The sequence below is a fragment of the Melopsittacus undulatus genome, chromosome 4 (genome assembly GCF_012275295.1).
Source record: "Melopsittacus undulatus isolate bMelUnd1 chromosome 4, bMelUnd1.mat.Z, whole genome shotgun sequence".
Taxonomy (NCBI): Eukaryota; Metazoa; Chordata; class Aves; order Psittaciformes; family Psittaculidae; genus Melopsittacus; species Melopsittacus undulatus.
In genome coordinates, this window is record NC_047530.1 from 34,014,574 (window position 1) to 34,034,939 (window position 20,366).

The following is a 20,366-nucleotide window of genomic DNA, read 5'->3' on the forward strand; positions in this document are numbered from 1 at the left end:
AACTAAAATGTATCATACAGCAGGTGTTATGTTTGCTAGCCATCCACACTACAAAATTAGCAATAACTTCATTAACTGTCTCAATAGAAAAATCAAGGAAAAAACAACAGAGTGTAAGTGGTCTTGTACCCAGATATAGCCTCTTCAAAACAAACTTGAGGTATACTAAGGTGGCAAGAGACAATTTTGTTGCTGTTATTGTCTTACATATCTATCAATACCTTACATATCTGCTTGGTGACAAGACAACTGCATCCTTCAAGACTGTTACCCTGACTGACTTCAGTACATTCATGTTATCAAATTTTAGCAAAGTAAGAAACCTCTCCTCCTGTACTTAGAGGGCCACCTCAGTTTCCTTTCATAGATTTATTCTTTTCTCCTGGTATCAACAGACCTTGTCCTTAAAACTCCCAGGTCTTATAATTTCTTACAGAGGCCTTTTCTGATTGCTGCTTTACCTCACTGTCATGGGTTCAGCCGTAGCAGTCATTTTTCTCCTTCTTGTAGCTGGTGCAGTGCTGTGTTTTGAGTTCTGGGCTGGGAACAGTTGCTGATAGCGAGCATGTTTTGAGGGTGTTTTTGTTCAGGGCCTTTTCTGAGCACGTGCTCTGCCAGGGAGGCCGGGAGTCCGGGAGGAAGGAGAGACAGGACACCTGACCCAGGCTAGCCAATGAGGTATTCCATGCCATAGCACGTCATGCCCAGGATGCAACTGGGAGAGGGAGCTGGAAGGGTGGAGCTCTGGGGGAAAATGGAGGAGGGAGCATGCGGTGCTCGGCTGGGCAGGGTGGGGTGAGTTATGGGTCAGTGGCTGGTGGGGTGTTGTATTTTCTTCACTTGTTGTTTGCTGTATCATTATTATTTGTAGTAGTAGGGGCAGTAGTGATTTATGTTATACCTTAGCTATTAAACCGTTCTTATCTCAATCCGTGGGGGCTACATTCTTTGGATTTTCCTTCCTAACTCTCCGGGAGTTGGGGGACTTGGTTTAAACCACGACACTCACATTTCAAAGTTTACTCATACCAAAATACTCAAGTTCCTTATATCCTCAATGTTCTTCTTTTTTTGGACTTTTTTCTCAACACCCCTGCCCCTAGTCCTCAGACTACAACACTTGTACTAGGAAAGGAAAATAGTCCTGTAGCTGAAGAGGTAATTTAAAAACTTTGACTGTTCTTCAGCTACTTGAAGTTTAGCACAGTAACGGCAAGCACCCTGATTTTCCTCCCATTATAATGGTAGATTTTAGACTACTAATTGTATGCTGAATAGCAGCACACATGTCTATTCACAATGCTATGCTTTGAATGCTATGCTTTGAATAGATTTCCCTTCAAGATATCAATAATCTTTTTTCACTAGAACATGGGGTAAGTGTATCGCTGCTCCCAGCAGATGCATGAATTCAGGTACTATTTGAAAACAATCAACCTTTCTTCTCTTATGCTATCCTAAAAACAAGTGAGTTTTCAGCAAGAGATTTATCTCGGGTAAAGCCATTGCTAGCACAGCTTTACCACTTCTTTGACATACAAAGTATATGGTGTCCCAGTACTGCTTTAGTGAATCTAAACCATAAAATTACCTTTATCTGCATAGCAATTAGCAAAGAACAAGTATCTATTTTTGCTCAAAGAAAGTCTACTGACCAGGAAACCTGACTACTGACTCCATGTGGCTTTGCAAGGTGCTCCTGGACAACCCCTCAGCTAACTTTTCAATTGCCATCAATACATTAGCCTTCTTTTGCAAACTGTGGCTGTTCTGAGGACAGTCCACCATGGTGAAGGCATAATGTGAGCAGGTAAAATGAAGAGCTGTGCCTTCTCTAACAAAACAGATCGCCATCACCATAGAAGAGGAAGGGATTAAGAGGTGTTCAGCTAAGTGAAAGCTTTGTACCTTCAAGCCCTACTGGCTTAACAATGCAGAGATAAAAACTTGCAAGTGAAGAAAGGGACAGGGGGAAGTTTAGCTAATCTCCTCAGCAGAAGAAGAAAATGTTTTTGATCTCCCCATACAGCAAGCTATTAGATTTTCTTTCCATGTTACCAAACACAAGTATTAAGGAGACCACTAAGTGTGTGACAAAGGTTTACCTTGAGCCACTATCTGTAATGCTTATTTTGTAGTTAGAGGAAAATAAATGAATCCTAAACTTACAAAAAGGGAAAAGCTGAATATACAGAGCCACAGATAGTATGCAAAATAAATATTCCAGAAGGGCTCAAGAGAATTCTAACAGACAGCATGTATGATGCAGTATTTAACATAGAATCATAGAATAGTTAGGGTTGGAAAGGACCTTAAGATCATCTAGTTCCAACCCCCCTGCAATGGGCAGGGACACCTAACACTAAACCGTATCACCCAAGGCTTCATCCAACCTGGCTTGAACATGGTGCGTCATTATTCACTGGGCTGCCCCAAACACTCTATAAAAAGGTGACCATTAATTAATATTTTTGAAACCCTCAAGTGACATCAAGCGCTGGCACTAAACCTTGGAAAACTGAAAGCCATTTTATTTATAAATAATGAAGTGAACTCAGCATTCAATCTGTATTTTATTTTCCCCTTCTTTATTTAAGGCTACTGTGCCAAAAAGGATTTTTAAAGTTCATCAAGAATTTATCTTTTGCTAATTTGTCCCATAAAATTGCTACTCTCAAAAGCCACATTACCATTTCTTCACTTACAGTCCTTCTGGAGACAAAATTCTGCCATGATGTCTTCTGAGACTTCAGGCAAATAATTATGAATCGTTGTAGACAATTGCAAGAAAAAAAAAGCAAAGTACTAAAAAGAATGTACAAGGCCTCACCCTGACCTCTCATATTCTACATCATGTCCTTCCACTGAATCCTGGCAACAGTTGTTTGTTATACACACTGCTACCTAAACTTTTTTAACATTATGAAATGATATAAGGACTAATCTACAACCTGGATCAGGAGATCTGCAACTAACATTATTTCACTTTGGGGAACTTTTTCCCTTAACTTTCTGTGAAAGAGATTCTTCATCTGTGACAGAGAGATGATAGTCACCTATCTTTCCAAGCTCTGTAAATCCATATATATTTTAGTTAAACATTTATTATATTCTGACAGTCCCAACCCTGAGAGCAACTACAATCTAAGAGAAGCAGGTCCTAATGTTTTCTCATTTTCTACTTTCAACTCCTCAAAAACTCATTCCTTCTATCTGAAAGGACCATGGGAACATTTCTGAGGTCTGACATTTTTTGCAGGTATGATTTTCCTTTTGTTTCCCTCCACGTAGCAGACCAGGTGCAAAGAAAGTCAAATGGGAATGGCAGTGATTCTGTAAGATGAGCTGTTTGAATCACAGAATCATAGAATGCTGAGGGTTAGAATCTGTTACAGAGGGCACGTACACAAACAGCCACATGCACTGTTTGCTCTGAAAAGGGGTTCACCTCTGGGTCTTCTTTTTCTCAATTCAAAATTCAAATAGTCCACACTGAAAGTATATGGCTGTTCCCTATGTGCAGAAAGTATTTCATTTCAAAAACCAAGAGAGAGAAACCCTGGCAATATGACAAATCCTACTTTCAGCTGCATTGGTATGAATCGATATCAATTCTGTTAAGAAACTCAATTCCTACTGATGCAAGTGAAAGCAGCATTTATCCCAGTATCTTTGTTTCTTTTTCTAAAACTAAATATAGAAGAAAAAAAAAAAGGCATTTGTAAAATGTAACTAAAATTCAACCAGAATCCCAGGATATCTGTGTTTTCTTACACTCATTTTACTTCATAATTTTTTAATAGTCATTTTGTGCAGTCTGCTTCCTCCTCCCAGCCTGGCTGGTTCCAACATGACAAGACATTATCTTGCAGACAATACTCCTAGTTACTGCTTCTTGGAGATGACTGCTGATTTTGCTGCTCTCATTTGAAAGTGATACAAGCTTTTTCAGTAATATAACAAGCCATTTCACACTGTAGGAAGGTTTCATAAACTATATATTTTTTTTCTCTCCCTTCCCTGCCCCCTTCCCACCAAGTTCCACATAAATATACTCCAACACTGGTACCCTCTAAATTTAGGAAAAATGATACGTTTCTTTATAACCCCAAGCACTGCTCTTCCTGGAATGGCTTCCCTCTATTTAGGCTTCTCAGATTTGCAGTCTATGTTTTAGAAAATCCCTCTATGATTTTTTTTTTCCACTTTATGTCTTTTTTGCTTGATGTCCTTTGAGGTTTTGTTTGCTTGTTTGCTTGTCTGGTTGTTTTTTTATTTTTGCTTTGCCTTAAACTTGATTCTGGATGTTAGTCCAGCTGTTAGGTTGCTCACTTTCTGTGGACAGGGGGACTTTGCACAACAGTGCTAAGTGTAGCAAGGTATCCAGGAGAACTGAAGGTGTAAGATGTATATTTCACAGAGTACACTCACTAATTACCAAAACACCAAATCACCTTATGTGAATTTTACACCGTAAACAGAAAATCAGAAAGTTCTTCACTGATTAGAAAGGTAATAAAATCCAGCATTGTGCTTAAAGGACCGAGCTGCAACCAGAATCAAATGCATGGCTGGACAGGCCTTGCCAATGTATATATATAAATGGATTTAAGAAATGGAAATATTAGAACCTGTATTCAGTACAGAGTACTATGCAGATAATTCTACTCCCCTCTCTCTGCTCATATTTCATGCCACTTTTAATACCACTGGGAGCTAAGTCTAAAATCAGAATTCAATGCATACAAAACTCTGTATTTTATTAAAGGGATGGCTTACTGGATTAAGTCTTTCTTTCTCCAAATAATGGTGGCAGGGAAGGCATCTCAAGAACCAGTACCGCCACCCTGGTAAGCATAATAATCAACAAAGCAGTAAATGTTGTTAAAGAAGTGACAGGTACAGAAGCTCACTTGACTTGGAAGCTTTTAATCGGTGTTTCAACACTTTACAGTGCTTCTTTACTGTTACAACACTTGTTTCTTGAAACAAGAAAAAAAAAAGTTTTTAAGGTGAAAAGTACACAGACCAGCCTATTTTGGCTAATTTTTGAGGGCTATTATGAGAAGCAGTACGAAGGGGTTTTTTATATACTGCCTGTTAATGATTTTTTAAGGTGCTGAACCAGATCTACTAAGTACAAGTTGCAAACCTGTTTATCAGAGAAAATGATACACACAGAGGACAAAATAAATAGAAATTATTACCCCTCAGGGCCATGGTTTTTAAAAGAAGCAATTCTTACAGATACATAATTTATAAGGCTAAAAAGGACAATTGTTATAATCTAGTCTCTAAAATTTTATGTGAGGCCATATATCCTTGTTTGAATTGATTCTTTGTTGGACTATAGGATATATTTTAGAAAAACAACTTATTTGTGATTTGAACATCTACAGTTGAGGAAAGAAGCCTTGGAGTTATTACAGCTGCTTCTTTGATGAGATTGGCTCACTACTGAACATGGTCAAAAAGGCAAATGGAATGTCAAGAATTATAATGAAAAGGAGCATTGTACAAAAGGAAAATCTCTGTTGTAAACTAATGGCACACCTTTGACTTTAATTCTTAAACACAGTACACAGATCTGTGTGTGGCTGTCTCAAAAAGAAAAAGAGATATAAAAGGTTCAAAAAAGTACCACACTTGAAGTTACCTATATAAACCCCCATAAAAATAGCAATATTCAGCTTTTTTTTAATAACTTAAAGAAATATAAATATAATTATTTGGTAATAAAGTTTAAGCAAGGAAAGTACCTTTCGAGACAATACGTAAATGAGCTGTGCAACTCACTGCCACAGGATGTTTCAGATGTTTAAGATACATTATATAATAGACAAATTCATAGGAGGAAAGTCAATCAAGAGCCATTGAATACAGCAATGTGCATATAACCTCTTGCTCAGCAGTTCCTTAAAAGCAGATCACTACCGTTTCATGTAACTTTTACTTCCTATGCTGAAGAACCATCTAGCACCATAGTTCTATAAATAACTTGTAAGATGGTGATCGAGTAAAAATTTTCTTGCAGGTTCTTACCATTCCTGATTTATTTTATAAAGTAGTGAAACACTGAATCTGGCAAAGATTAATGAGAATCAAATCTTTTTCATTGAAGGTTTAAAAAGAGTAGTTTAGATAAACATCTGTCACAGCCAGGCTGCTGTATTTAGTCCTGCCTCAAAGCAAGAAAATGCTAGAGCGGATGACTTAAGGCTCCAGCTTCCTCCTTCTGTGACTGCAGACTCTTTGAGCTTTATACTGCATAAGAACTTTATATTGCATAAGAGAAAAAGACTCAGCTCTCTGGGTTTCTCACTTGAAAGCAGGTTTTTCAATCTTTCATTTAATCTTCCCTATGGCTCCAAAACTCCTTCAGTTTACTAATACTTTTCTTCAAACATAGACACCAGAAAATTTCAACTTTAGTTTACACAAATTACACAACCACTTTGGCTTTTATGTTCAAAGACTACATAATATCTTTTGGCCACTATCTTACCATGGGGCCTCACATTTAAGGCTTATTCACCATGACTAACAGTCTTATTCTGAAGTGCTCTCTAGGAGTGTCCCTTGTGTCAAAAGATGACCTCTACTCTTTGTTTTGGGACACATCACATTATTTAGCTTAAGTAAAATGTATAGTAATAACCTTGTTATGAGCTCATCAAACTTTCCAAACTGACCTTAATTTTTTGCCCACTGACTTTATGTGGGACACAGACTATTAGATAATACCTCTTAAGGGCTCATACTGCAACATATACTGAAGTATGCTTTATTCTTTCCTTTTCTGGATTTTTTTTTTCACCCTTGAAATATCACAAAAATACTGAGTTATCAGTGGGTTGTGAAATTGCAGTTCTCTTGCTTTACTTTTACCTTATGTCTTTCTCTTCCTTCATCTTTCCCTCTTTGCAACTTTGCCACTTGTCTAATAATAAAAGTTTCTTTCTCAAACAAAACTATTCTGAAAACAAGCCATAAAAAAAAGAACTCAATCCTCTAACATGACCTCTACCAGGATCAGAAGTGATTCATTAAATACTACATCACACACAAGATATTTAGCCAAATAAAAGCATGTACGAGATATAGAAGTTACTTGTGTTTTCTTCAGACCAGACACTCTGGATCTGATAACAGCTTTATGTATCTGTCCTGGGTTCAGCAGTAGCAGTCATTTCTCCTTCTTGGTAGCTGGTGCAGTGCTGTGTTTTGACTTTCGGGCTGGGAATGGTTGCTGATAGCAAGTATGTTTTGAGTTACTGCTCAAATGTTTGGTTTGTTCAAGGCCTTTTTTGGAGCGTCATGCTCTGCCAGGGAGGAGGGGAGGCCGGGAGGAAGGAGAGACAGGACACCTGACCCAGGCTAGCCAAAGAGGTATTCCATACCATAGCACGTCATGCCCAGGATGTAACCGGGAGAGACCCGGAAGGGCGGGAGCACTGGGGGGATGGAGGAGGTATTGGTCCGTGCTCAGTCAGGCAGGGTGGGGTGACTTATGGGTTGGTGGCTGGTGAGGTGTTGTATTCTCTTCACTTGTCATTTGCTTTATCATTGCTACTATTATTAGTGGTAGCAGTAGTGATTTGTGTTATACCTTAGTTATTAAACTGTTCTTATCTCAACCCGTGGGGGCTACATTCTTTGGATTCTCCTTCCTAACTCTCCGGGAGCTGGGGGAGCGAGGGGGGGGGAGTGAGTGCACAAGCTGTGCAGATTGGTTTAAACCACAACAGTATCACTGCAGGTTTTTAGGTAACATTAAAACACAATATCATCAGAATTACACCTAGGAATTAACCTGGCACCAGAAGTTTACATATTTCATGTAAAGTGATACCATCAGTACACATTGAGGCCTTTCAAATTTTAACTCACTCATACAGTGAGCCGAGTTAGAGTACAAGGCTGAAAGACTTATTTTCTGCTTTTGCTGCTGCTCCACTGTACCTTGAATATGCCACTTCAGTTTCTTTCTCCATTCTTTTTATACTTTGAAACCACAGGCTTATCAAACAGTATATTTGTATATTATCTACCACAGTGAAGTCCTGATATCCAGTGGGGCCTCCAGATGTTGTTGCTGTACAAATAATTAATATCAAACAGAGTATCTTGACTTACAGTATCATCATTGCCATGTCTAGCCTTGTACTAAGGACATCCTAAACCCATTTCCTCAAACTTTGAGGAACATTGTGGCACATGTAGTTGCTTTTACTTAAATCTGACACCTGTTGGGCAAAGCCTAGTAATCAGTGATACTCATCAGTCTTAAAAGGGAGGCTTGCTTCTGTGCAATTCAGCGCCTAAGACTGTGTGCCCAATTAAATCTTTTGTTCCCATGACCTAGGAAAGTACCAGTACACCAGCAGTCAATTATAAGGTGGTAAAATGTTACAAGAAATACATGCAGGTGCATTTAGGCCACACAATTTGTGGAAAACAATTGTTATTACACAGCTGGTGAAGCTCCAGCCATAATGGTGCTAATCCCTCTCATGTAGGGATCTTGTAAGGCAAGCAAAGAAACAGAAATTAGCAGAATGCTGAAAAGGGACATTTCCTAGGGAAACAGAATGCAAAACGAATTAAGAAAGCGATACCTGTTCATTGTTTCACTAGCAAATTTGTTATTCAGATACCTTATTTGTTCCCCCAGCTCACAATATGAATCATGAAAACTTGCCCTATCTGATGGTGTGAACTCCAATTAGGATTAAACATTCTAAAGATGCCTTTTGAGACTATTAATAGTATATCTTGGAAAGTTTTGTGAAATTATACCTTTTAGATATTATGGAACTAAGGCAGAAACAGGAACCATTCTGAATGTTGACATTCACTTCTGTTTTCCTGCAGGACTGAACCAATGAATACTGCGTGCTGCATTTTACATTCAAAGCATCCACAAGCTGCTGCAGTCCTCCTGCATTACAGAAGTTGGCTGATTAAATTCAGGCCTTTACATTTCTGTTTCTAAATGCTGTCATGTAACTCGCTCTTCAGACAAAAACGTGACCAGCTGCTAGAATGTCACATCCAGTCAATGGAGAAATGACTACAGTGCTAAGTCAGTAGGGCACAAGAACAAAAAATGTGCTCAAAAGCAGAGATCTTCTAGAGGAAAATATCTCCATTAATCTCACAATGTCTTCTTTGGAGTTTTAATCCACTGGGTAACATTGCCAACAATGTACACTGACAGAGCTGAAGTGGCAGCTACACTGTGGTGATTGACCCTGGCTGGACACCAGGTGTCCACCAAAAATGCTCTATCACCCCCCTTCCTCAACTGGACAGGGGAGAGAAAATATAACAAAAGACTTTTGGGCTGAGATAAGGACAGGGAGAGATCACTCATCCATTACTGCTGCAGGCCAACCAGATTTGTCTCAGGGGAAATTAGTTTAATTTATTACCAATCAAATCCAAGTGGGAAAATGAGAAAGACACACAAATTTTAAAATGCCTTCTTCCCACCCCTCCCTTCTTCCTGGATTTAACTTTACTCCTGATTTTCTCTACCTCTTCCCCCCAGCAGCACAGCTGGACAGGGAATGGGTGCTGCACTCAGTTCATCACACACTATCTCTACTGCTCCTTCCTCCTTCAGGGAGGACCCCTACACTCTTCTCTTGCTCCACAGTGGGGTTCCTCCCACAAGAGATAGTTCTCAACAATCATTTCCAACCTGAGGTCTTCCCATGGGCTACAGTTCTTCATGAACTGCTCCAGAACTGGTCCCTTCCACAGGGTGCAGTCCTTCAGGAACAGACTGCTCCAGCATGGGTCCCCCATGGGGTCACAAGTCTTGTCAGCAAGCCACCTTCATGTGGGCTCCTTTCCCCATGGGTCCACAGGTCCTGCCAGGAGCTTGCTCCATCACAGGCTTTCTACAGTGTCACAGCCTCCTTTGGGCACATCTACCTGCTCTGTCATGGGGTCCTCCATGGGGTGCAGTTGGAGATCTGCTCCACCACGGACCTCCATGGACTGCAGGGGGACAGCCTGCCTTATGACGGCAGTTCTTCACCATGGGCTGCAGGGGAATCTCTCCTCTGGCACCTGGAGCACCTCATTCCCTCCTTCACTGACTTCAGTGTCTGCAGAGCTGCTTCTCTCACATATTCTTACTTCTTTCTCACACTGCAATTGCACAGGTTTTTTTCTTTTCCCCTTCTTAAACATGTTATCCCAGAGGCACTACCCCAGTTGCTGATGGGCTCAGTCTTGGCCAGCAGCAGGTCTGTTTTGGAGCTGGCTGGCTGGCATTGGCCATCAGACATGGGGGAAGCTTCTATTAGCTTCTCACAGAAGTCACCCCTGTAGCCCCCTGCTACCAAAACCTTGTCACACAAACACAGTATATAGAGAAAATGCGTTATGAATGATCTGATACTTGCAGGCAGCATGGAATAAACTATGTATCTTAACTGGGCTTCCTTATCAGGAGCACTGGTACAGTTGTGAGATGTCTGTGGGCTGAAGGTGCAGCATATATCACTCTGTAATAGCAATCAGGGCTGTCTGCCTCAACCCATAACTTGCAGAAAAGTGAGCACTTGTCAAGAAGATGACATTAAAAGAGGACACTGCTGTCTGACAGAAAAGGTGATCACAAATAACAACTTGCCACCACCCAATTAACCCAAGCAGAGTAGACAGAGAATTGCAAGGGCTGAAGAGTCTTCAGACAAAATGAATCCATTTAAATTTGGTTTTGCTTAGAGTATATTTGTTTGTAAACTCTCTTCTACCCTTAATCACAGTGTTGTAGGGTTTCAGAATGCTCCAAAAAATATATATGCTGAAAGGTATTAAACACTGTATATTACTATATTTTCCTTTTCACTGTGGGTATTTTTTAGGAATTCTAATAGAATTTAATGCACCTAGGGTCTATGTTCCTTTCAAAATCTACAAAACAGATTTCATGAACTGCATGTAATATCAGCAGCACACTGTAAACAAAGTAGTTAGACTTCTTTATCAGACAAGCAAGAGGTTTGAGCTAAGGTTTGATAGGCCTCTCCAATCAGACAAGATAATGAGGAAACTAGGAGTATATGTAAACACAAACAGTGCCTGGATTCAATAACAGCTTATTTCCAGCTTTTCAAAGCTTGCTTATTTTTTAAACAGCAAATTATTAATTATTTTTTTAAGCAAATAAAATGTGGCTTTTGAGATGAGCAAAAAAGCCTTCCAGCAGAAAGCTTTTCCAATTCTGAATCAAAGATGCTTCTCAAGATTTTGAATGGGAGTAGAAAATACAGATTATAACATACATGAACAGCATGTGAACACTGCAGTATAAGAAAGGTGTGTTTCTAAAGAAAATACCCTAATTACCTAAAATAATTTCATTTCCCATGGATTTTAATAACCTTCTATAAGAGAGCGGTACTTGGTAAGGAACCATGGAATACTAGAAAGTGATGGAAATAGAGAGGAGAAGCAGATAGTGCCTTTGAACACCACTCACAAAGGAGGCCACCAATGCCATTTGCATGTTGGACAGCAGAGACAAAAGAGTAATGACTTGCCAAAATTTTGCAGGAAGCAGGAAAAGCTACAGGAACAAATCAAATAATTAAAAAACACTTTAATTCTTAGGTCAGTACCTTGTCATTTACATTACCTTGCCTTTGCTGCCAAAGAACATTTCGAGCATTCATATTTTACATGCACTAACTACTAAATAAATTCACACAGAATCTTCCCATTTTCCTTGACAGCCTTATCTATCTCAGTGCATGTTTTTCCATTGTTAGGGGATCTAGTATTTTGTGGTGCTCATTTCTAGGTCCTTCAACCTCAGCACCCCCACCCCCAGAGTGGCACTTGACCCCCCAAAGGCATTTTTATGTTCATCTTCAACAAAAGTCAAAATGCTGTGTCTGAACCTTGTTGGAAATAGCATCTTATGACAAGGCTGAGTTTTCCTACAGAGAAAAGATGACAATTTTACTAAATCGAGATGGGCTATTGGGAAAAAGTTACAACTTGGCTATTTGCCTGTTTATTTTGTGTTGTGGAATTTGCTTACTGTAAAGCTGCTTGGCAAAGTGGTATCAGCCAGAGACCCTTGCCAAGTTTGTATTATGTTAGTTAGATCAGAACTTCTGATGTCAAATTGAAATTTAATTATTGGGAATGGATGCCATACAGAAAGCTGAAGTACGTCCAGGATTAATTTTTTTGGCGTAGTAGAGAGGGAGTAGAGATTAAGGAGAAGATTAATATCACAAGTTCAGCTTCTGTAAATCTTTCTGGTATCTTTTCCTCTGTGCCTTCTAGAGTTAAAATGGAGATGTGAAAGGACAACCGATATACCAAAGGAAACTGCTTTCTTAGGACTGTGCTGAGAGCCTAATTTTACTGCAAACCCAACTGCCCTTAGATGACGAGGGTGCTCTATTTTTCTCTAACACTTTTAAGTTAGTGGGAGAGAAACACAAGTGAATTAAGCACAAGGATTCACTCCTTTACCTGTCTTCCCTTTGTATGGCTACTCACACAACCTATGTTTCATCACGCCTTCAGGAAGAAAGGACCACCTTTATAGATAGCTCTCTATTCATAAATTGTTGTAGCTACCATTAGAAGCACTGGGGTAAAGGCAACTCAGGGCATGGGAGATAAGACAGGTACAGAAACATTCCTAAGATGTCTATTCCTTGATCAAGGCAGAGTTTTTATGAATAAATTGAAACAGCCAATGGCATTTACAACTACAAGACTGTTGTGATTTAGACTATATTGTTTGTGCTTCACACTGAAAGGAAATGTTTCTTGCCTTTGTCCAGCACTCCATGATTTGGTGATATTCAGTAAATACTACCAAAGTGCAAGGACAGAGTTCCTCTCCTCATTCATTATTTTGTCAACATGCTGTTGAAATTAATAGGTCAAACCCTGGCATTTATACTCAGGAGAAAGCCCTACAGAGGACCCAGATCTGCAAAAGGATTTAGCCTGATACTGTATGTTCAGCACAAAATATCATAGCCTTTAGAAAACAAATTTTAGAAAACTACCATTTTGTTTAGGGAAGTAAGAGTCAGATGTGCCTTATCTCATCTTTTTGCAATGATATGACTATAGCCCAAACTCCCCAGCTCCCTACACAATCTACCTACCTGACTAGGTGATTGGGAGTGTCAATTAAATTGTAACAGGTTGATTGCGCAAAATACAAACTGAAGGATAAATAAGGATGATGGATGTCTGTGTCCAGCTATTACAGCTGCTGTCTGTGGCTCTTCTTCATGCAGATGGAGTATTGGCAACATATGGCATGGGAGTCTGGGCTTGGAAGGCAGATACAGCAAAGCCATAAAAGGAAGTAAAACCAAAGCAGCATGGTGGTTAGCAAGCCAGTCTAACAAATTGAACAGCTGATCACCTTGATGGCTTCTGCATTTCTATACCTTACCTAGATTTCAAGGATCCCACCTTTTTGCCTGCAAAGAGGGAGCCAAGAAAACTAGGCTGGAAAGTGGCTAAAGCCAATAGGCATTCCAGCAGATGCATCCAGGCAGCAGCCACTCGGTGAGGCTGGCCTCGGTGAAAGTCTCATACAACATTATGAGTACTGCTCATTGCTTGAAAACTTTACCATGGCCTGGATAACTAAGGGCTTTAGAAAATAAGGGTATTTGGTTGATGGAATACACAGACGCATAAGATGATGGAGATCAGCAGCTGTCCCTACAGTGAGGATCTCACTACAGCTTCAATGGTAAGGCACATAGGAGTACGATATCCCAGGCCTTAAGAGAATAACAGGATACCCTGTACATCACAGACCCACCTGGTCACTGCCACAACTAAAGCCAAGGTCTTATTTTTTGCACTTGCTGCGACCTAGGTTCCTTTAAGGTTAAAAGTTTATTGTCATCTAATTTTCTTATGAACAGTTTTAACACTAAGCCTAGTTAACCTTTCTCCTCACATGGGTCTCCTTCTTGTCATATCAGAGCTTGACCTAGTTTCTTCTCTCAGTAGTTTCCCTCTTTCATTCCTCTTGGCATCTTTCACCTTCTTCCTTTAAGATGAGCCAAACTACATTGTGAAAGGAAGGGGCTTCTCTGGAGTTTGGTAAAATCTCAGAATATTTTCACCAGACACTGTGATATATTTTCTGAATGTTTACATCAAAACAATCAAAGAGGAAGCTGGGTTTAGCTGACCTTCTTGATAAGCAAATACGAAATAGATCATTATAAATTGCCTGCTTTCTCAACCTTACTAGTAGATGGGCCTGCTTATGTCTGTGCATGATAGTGTAAAGAGCTAGTAGCTACATCCTTTCAATGTCTCTGCTATTCTATGCTATGGTCTTCAAGAACTTCCCAAAGTGCAACTACCAGCCAGCTCAGTAGAGAATTTAATGCTGCCAGTTTAAAAATAAATACATCAGAAATTAGTGAAAACAGTCATTTAACTCTTAGAGCACTGGCTTCCACAAAGAAATGCACTTGAGGACAATACATACCATGAGGAACTGAAAGATTATCCTGCCAATTTCTGGACGATGCTAGTAACACAGTCTTCCCAGGCTACACTATAAAGAAAATTATACTAACAAAACAAAGCAGCCAGTATGTGTGTAGATATGGGAGTACTTCAGAAAAACAAAATAAGGAATGCTGGCATGGGTCCCCATATTTGCAACTATCTTGTGTTCTAGGTTTTCTCATACTTAGGGGGACTATAAGCATGCTGGGGAGGGACTCTTCATTAGGGACTGTAGTGATAGAACAAGGGGTAATGGGTTCAGACTTAAACAGAAGTTTAGATTGGATATAAGGAGGAAGTTCTTTACTGCAATGGTGGTGAGGCACTGGAATGGGTTGCCCAGGGATGTTGTGAATTCTCCATCCCTGGTGGTGTGCAAGGCCCAAGGTGTGAGGTGTCCCTGCCCATGGCAGGGGGGTTGGAACTGGATGATCTTAAGATCCTTTTCAACCCTAACTGTTCTGTGATTCTATGATTCTATGGTATTACAGCAGGAAAAAGACCAGAAAAAGGAGAAAATAAAATGAAGTAGTACATCTGGTATTTGAAAGGTTCCTGTTCATCTCCATGGAATTTCACTGCTCCTCTGAAAAAATATATTTATCCTCAAATTGCTTTCTAACTCATCACTAATAATTGAAGATTCTCCTTCAGAAAATGGATACCTTTTTTTGGGAATGAGTAACATTAGGAAGTTCATGCTGATCCACCAAACATCAGTCATGCTCTTGTACCAAAGGAGAATGTAGTACATGACATTAAGTGAAAGGAGCTCCAGAAAATTCAAGAAACACCAGCCTGTATATAGAGATAATCTATACTGTAGCTTTAAGGCTGGATAAAACAAGTGGATTTCAGTTCTGTATCATGATGGTCTTTTTTCATACTGGAACACAAGTTAACCTAATTACAGTCTCCCTAAATAGATAGGTACAAATGACATGCTGAATACACAGCAAATTCCTACATCAGGGGTCTGAATGCTTCAGAAGGGCTTGCACAGCTTCTCACCATTCAGCCCAATACCCTAACTGAGAACTGACCCAACTGTGTGAAAGGAGACCATCAATGAACAGCCAGAATAATGCAGGCAGCACAACAGTTGTTTGACTTTGGAGCTTTCTTCTGAGAGAAAAAAAATGTCAAAGATTTAAAAGAAAATACACTGTACTGGCTTTCAAACTTCTCAGACTTTCTGTAGAAAAATAAAGAAATTGCAGTGGTTTTACTTAATTACCTAAATTTTGTTAGAACATTTTACTTTCTAGATATGTTACTTATTCTTCCATTTGGTCTTTGGTTTTATCCTCCTTTTTCCTTTGGAAAAAAAAAAAAAAAAGAAAGCAGAGAAGATGACAAAATGAGATAAAGAAGAAATGTTCTTCAATTTATAAGCCTAAACTTCAGATATTTATCTGAAGACACAATTTGCTAACACCGCAACAAAACTTAGTTTCAGTGGAAAATGTTCAAACTCTAAAAAATATGCCCAGTTAAAAAAATGGCCTTAGTATGTATGTTTATTTATACTTTTCCCTCACAAGGAAACATGTGGGTTTCTCAAATTGGAATTATATGCCGAGCATAACCACTTTGGTAAAAAAGTAGTGGCCTCTACTATTATCCTAAACCCCCCACATCATTATCATCTTTTCTATTGCACAGTGTATAGTCAGTGCCGTCATGGCTATTGCTAAAGAGGCTGGCCTTCCTTTATCTCCCTGCCAAATTTTGCAGTGTTAAGAGACTAACAAGAAGAATTATTATCACAGCAGATAACATTGCTGTCCTTCAATAAGGACTTTTCATGACAGAAGCATGAGCTACGTGATGGCAAGGAAAAGTTAGTTTGATGTGTTTTATTCTGGAGGTTCTCCAAATTTGTTGGTAGTGCAAGTAAAGGGTGCCTGAAAGACAGAGCCTGCCCATACTCTAAATGTGATGTTAATTCTTCATAGATTAAGTTAGCTTAGCAGTTTCATATGGTAGTTTTCTGCTAGAACCAAACATTTTCAACCACCATAACTACAACAACGGAATAGGAGAAAAATATTTGGATATAATTTCTTCTGGCTAAGTTATGTGGATCTTAAGGCACCTTTTGTTTAGTGCTTTTGGTAGTTTTTAAATGTCCTTATCAGTTCACTTTTTCCATAATGCACTTCTGGTGTTTCAAGTGACCTAGTCTTGATTGTTTGGTAGTTAGTTTGTTTTTAATACTGCATGTTAAAGTGCCACACTAATGTAGTGGGTTCAATATCACAGTTAGTGGTTAATAGATCTGTAACCGTCAAGGTGGCATTAGATGCATGCACTTCCCCCAGCCTTCAAGGATAACTTTGTTTCTTTGTGAAACTAGGTAATGGTTTCAAAAACAAATGGGAACATGAAAGCCTTAACCTCTTTTCTAGCAAACACTTCATCAACAAATGATTCAAAACAGGAGGGAAGCATTAAAGAGGCTTCATTGTTTGTTGTGAGAAAGGTTAATGGCAATAGCTGCATTTTAGAGAGAAAAGAAAAAAATTATGACAGAAAAAAAACCAAAAACCAGCAGCTATGTCTTTATCTGGATCAAAGTGATAGAGAGGGACTTGTGCCAAGTGTCTCCTGTGAAACATAAAGTGTCTCCCTATTTTCCTGGATAACCAACCCAAAACTAACAACCAACAAAAAAGCTCCCATAACACACACATCCAATTGCATACAACAAACTGAAATGAAAACACCCTGTATGCATCCTCACTAGCTTACGAACCATACCACGTGCAAGGTCCTACACCTGGGTTGGAGCAATCCCAGGCAGAGCTACAGGCTGGGAAAAAGGAAATTCAGAGCAGCCCTGCAGAGAAGGATTGGGGGTGTTGGTCAATAAGAAAATGAATATGAGCAGGCTTCAGTGTGCACTTGCAGCCCAGAAAGCCAACCGTATCCTGGGCTGCATCAAAAGGAGAGTGACCAGCAGGTCCAAGGAGGTGATCCTGCCCCTCTGCTCTGCTCTTGTGAGACCCCACTTGGAGTATTGTGTGCAGTTCTGGTGCCCTCAACATCAAAAGGACATGGAAGTGTTGGAACAAGTCCAGAGGAGGGCCACAAGGATGATCAGGGGACTGGAGCACCTCCCATATGAAGACAGGCTGAGAGAGTTGGGGCTGTTCAGCCTGGAGAAGAGAAGGCTGCATGGAGACCTCATAGCTGCCTTCCAGTATCTGAAGGGGGCCTGTAAAGATGCTGTTGAGGGACTATTCATTAGGGACTGGAGTGACAGGACAAGGGGTAATGGGTTCAAACTTAAACAGCAGAGGTTTAGATTGGATCTAAGGAAGAAATTCTTTACTGTTAGGGTTGTGAGGTACTGGAATGGGTTTCCCAGGGAGGTTATGAATGCTCCATCCCTGGCAGTGTTCAAGGCCAGGTTGGATGAAGCCTTGGGTGATATGGTTTAGTGTGAGGTGTCCCTGCCCATGGCAGATCATCATGATGATCAGCAGATGATCTTGAGGTCCTTTCCAACCCTAACTATTCTATGATTCTTGGAGAACTTAAAGAGAAAGAGTGGGACTCAAACCCTACAATCCGTTTTCTTTTCAGGCTTTTAGGACAGATGGCCAGTAAGGACTTCTCAATTATTCTTGGTGCATATCACAAACAGACTGGTTTATGAGGACCTGCAATTTCCCAATCATTAGCAACTGGGCTGAGACACTAACTCATTTGCTAGAGACTACCAAAGAGCTACAAAAGAACTGTGATCTTTTTTATTACTTGTTTGGATTTACTACTGGATTGAGTTCAACTGCTAACTAGAAATGAAGAGTACTGTTTAATCCTGGCATCATTCCTTTGACTTCAGTGATGTTTATCTAGAAGCACATTTGGCTTGAAAACTGTTGCCTTAAATTGATCCTCTGAGTCTTCTTAACCCTTCTAGCAGTTGAAGGTTGGGTACACTACATTATTTTCTGAGATTTACCTGTGGTTTATTTGCAAAAGCCACTTTTCTATCATTGTATTGACACACAAATGGAACTTGCACTTAACCCTGCCACATTTGCTAACTGAACACAAATCAAAGATTTCCACTCTTCATTGTCAAAAAGATGAACTATTTTCTGTCCAGCTCAAGCAGCCCTAGTACATCCAGATCAGTCACTTTCCAGAAATTATGTAAGCCACAATACCAGGTCCTGACCACTAACATCTTAGAATGTTTCCCTCTTTTAAATATGGGTTTATTTGTACTTTTATTGCTGTGGCAATCAATTTTGAGAAAAACATTCTGCAGTTCCATTTGTGTATGTCAACCATAAGTTATAGCAGAGAATAGTCTTTTATTTTGTATACTAGGGTTGGAACAATGATCTGAATTGCTCCTTCCTGAAGAGCCTCTCATAAAGCTATGAAAAGGGAAAATGGGGGAAATAAAGGAGGAGGCAGACCCACAAAAGCAGCAACACCATGTACTAAAATACTACTGCTAGCACAGATCAGTGCTTTTACTGGGAGTCTGAGCTCAAAAAGAGAACAGATGCAATGACTCATGTTACTAAAGGTAAAGTGCTTGTGATCACAGCTGAGTTTCCTGGATTGTTAGATCAGCAACTTTACTGAGTGCTGAATTAAATATGTTTTAAATGGTATTTCAAAGTTACAGTTGGTTACTGTTGGCCATGCTGACCTTAACAATGCCATGTTAAATATTTTCCTTTTAATTAAGATAATAGGTAAGCTCTGAGGATGAGTATTGTTTTGCACTTCATTAATTTTACAGTTAAATGGAAAATAAGATATAGAAGCAGGTTAGCAAAGCACCATGACAGAAGGAACCTTTCAGTTAGCCTGAACCGTTACCACTGTACTCATGGGTCCAGACCCATCAGTTTTTAATGCTAGGCAGACTGTGTGCACAAGAACCCTTATCTCAGAATTGCTTAGCACCCACATTTCCAAACACAGTTCCTAGGATTGACCAGTGTGCACCCAGTCTGACAGTCACACTAGCTGATCTCCAAACAATACAGTTTAGGTTTCTGCATCCATACACGTAAACCTCTTTTTTAGCAGCAGGAGGGCTGCAAGCTTCTTTTCTATTGGCTGCTGGTGTGATAACATTGAATATTCTTCCAGAACAATAAAGTGAAAAGTTACTTATGCCAAACAATACCTTTGTCAGCACAATAATCAATATTGCTTACTGAAGTTTAACCAAATTGCAGCACGGTACAACACTGCTATCATATAACATAATCCTACAGTTTCAAGGGAATGACTTGAATTTGAATTTGAAATTAGAAGTAGTAGAGCTATACAGAGACTTTTGTAATAGAAAAGTATACAATGAACTGGCAATGCTTAGAAAAAAGCTTTTGCAAGAGTCCGAACAGAGAGCTGCTTTCTCTTCTTGTGTTGGCTTTGCTTGACAAAAGTTGCTGGCCTAGAAAATGCTCTTCTGGGTATTATATGGCTGATAATATTTCCACATTCAAAATTAGCGTTCTGAATATAGGGGCACTTACAAAATTTCATCATGGATTTGGGTACTATTTTTATATGCAGTAAATGCTCAGCCTGATTTTTCAAAATTTGGGCCCACCTATCTCAACCAAAATACAGTGAAAAGGAGGTCCTTTACCAGTCATAGTTATTAAAGTGTTAACTTAGTAAGACAAGTAAACAGGTTCCCTTATACTCTATTTTTGCAAGCATCACATCACTCTTGTTCACAGGATTTATTACAGCTTTAGGGAAGATTCTCATTGGATTCATTCCTGAAAACACAGGTAGCACATCACTGTTCACCAGGTAAAGCAGGACAGCTGGTGGAGCAT

The 20,366-nt window shown here is 39.6% G+C and overlaps 1 protein-coding gene across 12 annotated transcripts in view; it reads right to left on the bottom strand.

Annotated features, from left to right (window-relative positions):
- Window positions 1-20,366, bottom strand: part of NRXN3 (neurexin 3) — a 962,180-nt gene that overhangs the window by 142,389 nt on the left and 799,425 nt on the right. The gene's annotated exons all lie outside the window — the stretch shown is intronic.